The sequence below is a fragment of the Engystomops pustulosus genome, chromosome 7, assembly GCF_040894005.1.
Source record: "Engystomops pustulosus chromosome 7, aEngPut4.maternal, whole genome shotgun sequence".
Lineage (NCBI taxonomy): Eukaryota > Metazoa > Chordata > Amphibia > Anura > Leptodactylidae > Engystomops > Engystomops pustulosus.
Window position 1 is genome coordinate 35,283,488 of NC_092417.1, and position 7,657 is coordinate 35,291,144.

The window sequence follows — 7,657 nt, forward strand, 5'->3', positions numbered from 1 at the left end:
GTACATAGGAGTCTGCCAGGTACTCAGGAGCCCACCAGGTACACAGGAGCCCGCCTGGTATATAGGAGGCTGCCTGGTACTCAGGAGCCGCCAGGTACTCAGGAGCCCGTCTGGTACTCAGGAGCCAGCAGGTACTCAGGAGCCCGCCTGGTACATAGGAGGCTGCCTGGTACTCAGGAGCCCGCCTGGTACATAGGAGTCTGCCAGGTACTCAGGAGCCCACCAGGTACACAGGAGCCCGCCTGGTATATAGGAGGCTGCCTGGTACTCAGGAGCCGCCAGGTACTCAGGAGCCCGCCAGGTACTCAGGAGCCGGCAGGTACACAGGAGCCCGCCTGGTACTCAGGAGCCGGGCAGTAATAAGAAGTGTGACTGCAGGTCCTGTAGTCACATTAATAATTCTCTCTGTCTAATCCCTTTAATACCTCAGGGGCCTGCAGACCATCACTGTACAGATCCTCACTACTAATTCTGCAGTGTAAAATGGGAATGCACATGTCAGAACGATATGGGATCGCACATGTAGCAGAGCTCTACCTTTGGCGCTGATGCTTTGTAGGCAAAATCCGCCAGGTTGGATTTGTTTAAACGTATAAAAAAAAAATATCTATTATGCCCCAAGATGGGCATTTGCATTGACAATGTAATAGACCTACCTCACAGTATATGGACCCGCTGTTATACGCTTATACGTTCTCCATTGAACAGCCTTTACCGCCATTGGCTGGAGCTGATTTACACAGAATCTGCAGGAATATGTAAAGCACTATTTATTTTATTATTTTCAGCTTTACATTGCATGCGAATGAAGTTGCAGGGACCTGAACAGGCACAAGATGGGGGTTGCCAAAATAATTGATGGACATTTCTGTATGGAGTCAAAATTAGGGATACATGATATGTACATAAAGTTGTAATAGTTGCTAAGAAGTTTGTCCTAAATGCAGGCAGCATGTTATAGAGCAGGAGGAACTGAGCATATTGTACATAGTGTCCTATCTGCAGGCAGCATGTTATAGAGCAGGAGGAGCTGAGCAGATTGTACATAGTGTCCTATCTGCAGACAGCATGTTATAGAGCAGGGGGAGCTGAGAAGATTGTACATAGTGACCTATTTGCAGGCAGCATGTTATAGAGCAGGATGAGCTGAGAAGAGTGTACATAGTGTCCCATCTGCAGGTAGAATATAATAAAACAATATGAGCTGAGTAGATTGTACACTGTCCTATCTGCAGTCAGCCTGTTATTGAGGATGAGGAGCTGAGCAGATTATACATAGTTTCCTATCTGCAGGTAGAATATAATCGAACAATATGAGCAGATTGTACACAGTGTCCTTCCTGGAGGCAGCATGTTATAGAACAGGAGGAGCTGAGCGGATTGTGCATAGTGTAGAATAGGTAGAATATAAAAGATCAATAGGAGCTGAGCAGATGTTGAGTAGATTTTGCACGGTGTCCTATCTGTAGGCAGCATGTTATAGAGCAGAAGGAGCTGCACAGATAGTACATAGGGTCCTATCTGCATGCAGCATGTTATAGAGCAGGAGGAGCTGAGCAGATTGTGCATAGTGTCCTATCTGCAGGCAGGATGTTACAGAGCAGGAAGAGTTGAGAAGATTGTACATAGTGTCCTATCTGCAGGCAGCATGTTATAGAGCAGGAGGAGCTGAGCAGTTTGTACATAACGTTCTATCTGCAGGCAGCATGTTATAGAGCAGGGGGATCTAAGCAGAGTATACATAATGTACTATCTGCCGGTAGAATATAAAAGAACAATAGTAGCTGAGCAAATTGATATATAGTTTAATAAGGAATAAATATTCACTATATGTTTTGGACAGCTGATACAGTCATACAAGGAAATCACATATAATTGGTCTTGACTTCTCCTACTCTGCAGACTAGACACCAGGCTCACTGTGACATCCAGTAGCTTTCTATTTAAAACCTAGGACCTCCACACATACTCAGCTCTGCTGTGCTTCACATACCGAGCTCTGCTGCATCTGCTCGCCTGCATGGGAGATGAAGCACAACATGCTTTAGCTTGCAGTCTAGAATAAAACAGGTTTCCACCTCTCAGAAGATATCATATATGGCCATAGTTATTCTCTGGCAGAGCAAGGTTGAAGTTTAGCCCTGGGACAAGAAGTTATGCCAGTTCTGAGTGGAAATCCCCCTCCGCTTCTCCATCAGGGGGCGATGGCTTTATAGATACAATGTAACATTCCATCCATCACAAAGGCTGGGAATGATGGGCTCGTTTATGTGCGATCCATTGTTTCTAGTTATTACTTTTCTGGAGTGAAAGTTATTGTGTTTTTTCTATTATTATTGAGGCGGGAATCTTAAAGAGGCTTTTTATGAAATAAGCACATTTTAAGAGAGCAGTAAATTCTACAATGCCAGAATATATTCATTTATCTTTTTGTATACAGATCACGCGAATTATGATAACTCAGAACTGCAGCTGTAACCTCCGCCAGCATCTAAGGTCAGGGACCACGATCTTACATATTGTAATTTGCAGAGAGAACAGTTGTTATACACATATCTATGCCCTTATGTGTAAATCTGTAAACTTCTCACAAATCAAAAATGCAACTGAATCTGTAGGCAGCATGTTATAGAGCAAACAATGTTGAATGGATTTTTCAAAGTGTCCTATCTGCAGGCAGCATGTTATAGAGTAGGAGAAGATGAGTAAATTGTACATAGTGTCCTATCTGCAGGCAGCATGTTATAGAGCCGGAGGAGCTGAGCAGATTGTACATAGTGTCCTATCTGCAGGTAGCATGTTACAGAGCAGGAGGAGCTGCGCAGATTGTACATAGTGTCCTATCTGCAGGCAGCATGTTATAGAGCAGGATGAGCTGAGCAGATTGCACATAGTGTCCTATCTGCAGGCAGCATGTTATAGAGCAGGAGAAGATGAGTAAATTGTACATAGTGTCCTATCTGCAGGCAGCATGTTATAGAGTAGGAGAAGATGAGTAAATTGTACATAGTGTCCTATCTGCAGGCAGCATGTTATAGAGCAGGATGAGCTGAGCAGATTGTACATAGTGTCCTATCTGCAGTCAGCATTTTATAGAGCAGCATGAGCTGAGCAGATTGTAAACAGTGTCCTATCTGCAGGCAGCATGTTATAGAGCAGGATGAGCTGAGCAGATTGCACATAGTGTCCTATCTGCAGGTCTCATGTTATAGAGCAGGAGGAGCTGAGCAGATTGTACATAGTGTCCTATCTGCAGGCCTCATGTTACAGAGAAGGAGGAGCTGAGCAGACTTTACATAGTGTCCTATGTGCAGGCAGCATGTTATAGAGCAGGAGGAGCTGAGAATATTGTACATAGTGTCCTATCTGCAGGCAGCATGTTATAGAGCGGGAGGATCTGAGCAGATTGTACATAGTGTCCTATCTGCAGTAAAACAGAGCAGATTGTCCCCTCCCATATAGATTGCAAGCCCTCATGTGCATGGTCCTTCTTCCACTAGGTAGTTTTTGCATTTGTTCTCATCTTTTGGAAAGTTGTCATGCTGATCCATTTATGGGACAATTCCTGGTGGGTTGGGGTGGGGTTTTCAAATAATTTAAACATTATCATGTGATTGTCATTTCCAACCATGTAGTGGGGTCATGGACAATGTCCTCACAGCGGCAGTGGTGGAACATAAGCTCGCTTAACATCTAATTGTTGCCAAAATGTGAAGTTTTATGGAATATGCCTCTGGATACCAACATGGAAAGTATTCCTCTTCTATTGATTTCACAGGATATGGCTGAACCTTAGGGAAAAAAAATTAGGCGTCCACCAGAATAATAACTTGTAGGATGGAAATTCGATAGAAGAAAAATGCCTCCTTACTAAAACACATCCAATAATTTATTCAAGGAAAGCGCATTGAGCAGCCGAAGTAAATACTCGCGTCAAGGAATGTATCAGTCTTCAAGATCATTCTTTATTATTGACAAAAAGTCAGGATAGCTTCCATATATTACCATATATTTTCTCCCCCATCATAGTGGAAGGCCCTGCAGGGCTGCACAACTCCTAATAGGGTCAGCTTCCAGATGGGGGTTTATGTGCAGGTAAATGAGAACTTGGAAATTTTCCTTATTGCTACATATTGTTGTGTATTGGTTTATTATATTATATATGATAAATCACTAAATGCTCTACATGTGAGGACGATGATTCATTTCAGTATGGAAAAAATATGTATTAGTAAAATCGACACATGAGTATTTTATTTCAGAAGCACTAATGGTAAAATTAGCCCTGAAGAAGGCCTGTTTAATAGGTGTAACGTGTCACAATCAGTGGTAGTGGATCCCCTGGACCACCACGGACCACGACATAAGCCGATACCGGGGACCGGAGTCTAAGTGATACCCGTTTTTCACCAGATTCCGCCACAAAGCGGGTTGGACTTGCTGCGGCGTGGTAGGCCGTTCCGCATGACTTTGTCCTCAGTGGCAGCCAAGACAAAGTGCAGAATCGTAAGGCAAGGGCATGGTCAGGGACAAGCAGGAGGTCGAGACAGGCAGCACAGGATCAGAGTCAGGGACGTAGTGGAAGGTCAGGACGGGCAGCACAGGAGCGAGGTCAGGAACGGAATCAAGGTCACAACCGGAAATCAGGATAATTCCACAGGGCATCAGACAAGCTTTCTCTAAGGCCGTGAGGCACAAAGAACACAGGAAGAGGCTGGGAATTTATCAGAATTGGTAACTGGCCAGCGGCAATTATCAGCACGCTGGCATTAGGAGGTGGGGACGCACGCGCCATAGCGCCAGCGCGGGATAGCGGAGAGGTAAGAGCAGTGACAGGGGTCCGGGAGTACAGATAGGATTTAGGGTGCGCCTGCGACCCGATTCGTGGGTCATGGGCGCACCCGTGACATAACGTAAGGTAAAGATGGGACAATGAATTCAGCAGAAAGATTCTTTCTTGGGTTTTACTGCCATTTTTGTTTTTATGTTCTCAGCTAAAATTTTTGTAATACCCATTGGCAATCTGACTTTTGTTTCTAGTGTAACCATGACAATGATGCCGGGAGAAAAAACATTTGTGCAGCTTGCCGTTGGTGTCACAATTCTAGAGCTCCTATCAAAATGCCATTCGACTTGCCTTGTTTTCAGGGCTGACAAAACCTCATGCAACTAGAGAACGATTGGCAACTTAGATGGTGCGTGACAGTTGTGTTATGATATCTTGAGGTCATAGGTTGCAGCGTGACCCCCATTGACAATTATTAGTTCCGATCTTCATGTCAATGAACACATGTCTCTGACTAGCCCTAGCCTTAGGGAGAGGGGGAGAGCTTAAGTGGATATATGGGGGTTGTGACTGATATTTAGGGCACAAATGGACCATCCAAGCAGTGATTCCACCGATGGACCCTGACACCTGTTGGTTCTGTCTGGGCCTTCAACTCTTTTTGGTGGCAAGGTGTGTCAGTGGCACTTAGACATCATGCTGGCTTTTAATAGGTGGCCATGGATGGGGGGGGATATACAGACTAAGACCTCATACACATGAACCCAATGGGGGAACTTGAACTGGCCACACAGTTTGCGGACGTATCAGTCCCCACAGACGTCTATAGCACCTGGTCAGAGTGCGGTGGTCACATGCTGTCTCACCTCACTGTGACCGAGCAAAGGAAATATAGGACATTGTATAGGACATAGATCATTGAGCAGCACTCAACTCTCCTCTCACCTGCACCCAACTGGACAATAATAATAATAATTCTTTATTTATATAGCGCACACAGATTACACAGTGCTGCACAAAGCATGACAGATTGGTCCTTGTCCCCAATGGGGATCACAATCTAAACAACCTAACAGTATGTTGGAGTGTGGAAGGAAACTGGAGGACCAGGAGGAAACCCACACAAACACAGAGAGAACATACAAACTCTTTGCAGATGTTGAGCTGGGTGGGATTCAAACCCAGAACCCCAGCGCTGCAAGGCAGAAGTGCTACCCACCATGCCAACCCAGGCTACAACCCAGTTTGTGTGTATGAGGCCTTAGACTTCATGCACATGAACATGAGCAAAAACATCAAAAACTAGGTTGGGGTTTGCGCCCCATTTCAGTCCGTCGGAGAATGGAGGTAGCTAACACCTGTCCTATACGATAGTGTGCATGAGACCCAACACTGGAGGGGACATCACGGTATTGTAAAGGGAAAACTTTTTTGATGGGTATTTTTCAACTAGAGATTAGCAAATCTCTATTAGTTAGTTTCTTGATTTTTCGGGAACTGAAGCAAATTTGGATCTTTTCTACTTAGTCTCTTTTAAAATAACGTCTAACTACTGCTGTCATTTATCCCGGAGCTTACAGAGGGGGGTGGGAAATTGACAAAAAATTGCAAAAATATGAACAAAACGACATAGCTTTAAATATTTTTTTAAATCTGTATTTTAGAGGGCCAGAGGGGGTTTTATTCCAGTTTCTAGAACAATTGGCGCAACAATACTTTTGAAAAATTTGCAAAGCTTAGGTGAAGCAAATCATTAAAAATCTAAAAATTATTCTCTCATCTATATTTCCATAGACACGTCACCTATAGAAAGAAGTAGCACCCCTTTTCTGAAGTGTGAAGTGCGTATTTTATGGAATAATGTATCCTTGCAATAAATAGCTTTTTGGGGCTTTGTGATTGTGTACAGAACTCCTTCTACGGTCAAAGAACTTGAAGCTTAAATGCGAAATCACCTCCCCCCCCCCTTCCAAGTATTATGTATTATTTATAGTACTGGGCTCTTCATATGGGGAGGAGACACCTGATGGCCCCCCTAAGGCTCCTGGGCCTGGATGCATCCTCTGCAGTCCCACAAGTTCTCCTAAACTCCTAAACTCTAATATTGCTATCTTTTCAAGTAGGGATTGTATGAAGTACATCCTATTGCCCAAGTATGATCTTTACTTTATATTTTGTATGCACTGAATGTTCATAACATTTTAACCAACATTCTTACCTTCTATACTCAGTTTTTCTGTAATGTGCACATAACGGGATCATATGGTAAGAAAGCTAAAAGTTATTGGAGGTATAATAAACCTGCCAACTCTACAGCGTAAAGAAAACTCCTATTGTGTGAATGTGTGTTTAGATTTTATATGTTTGTTATACTGTTTATTTGTGGCATTGTAGACACAATGGCACACGTGCAAGAACGTGCAAAGTCAGACCGGTGCAGGGGCTTTAATAAATCTAGGTCATTGGGGCAGATTTATCAAGCTGTCTAAAAGTAAGAATGTTCTTAGTTGCCCATGGAAATCAATTACAGATCCCCGTTCAAATATTCATGAGCACTGGTAAAATTAAAGCTGAGCTGTAATTGGTTGCCCCTGAGCAACTAAGAACATTCTTACTATTAGACAGCTTAATAAATCTGCCCCATTGACCCAGATTCATTAACCCCTTCACGCTCCGCGGCGGATATATCCGCCACGGAGCGCAGTGACTTAGCGCTCAGTGGCGGATATATCCGCCACGGCGCCTATGCCGGCTCGGCTCTGGATCAGAGCCGAACCGGCATCGGGAAACACGGGGTGCCGGCTGTAACTAATAGCCGGCACCCCAGTGTAACACCCGCGATCGGAGTTGTCTCCGATCGCGGGTGCTTAA

General features: G+C 44.2%; 1 long non-coding RNA gene across 1 annotated transcript in view; it reads left to right on the forward strand.

Moving 5' to 3' along the window:
* The window catches only part of LOC140069577 (uncharacterized), a 105,038-nt gene extending 98,405 nt beyond the window's left edge, over positions 1-6,633 (forward strand). Inside the window, exons 4-5 of the long non-coding RNA XR_011848810.1 lie at positions 2,441-2,496; positions 6,581-6,633. This is a non-coding gene — a long non-coding RNA (uncharacterized lncRNA). The remainder of the gene's footprint in view (positions 1-2,440; positions 2,497-6,580) is intronic.
* Positions 6,634-7,657: the final 1,024 nt, after the last annotated feature.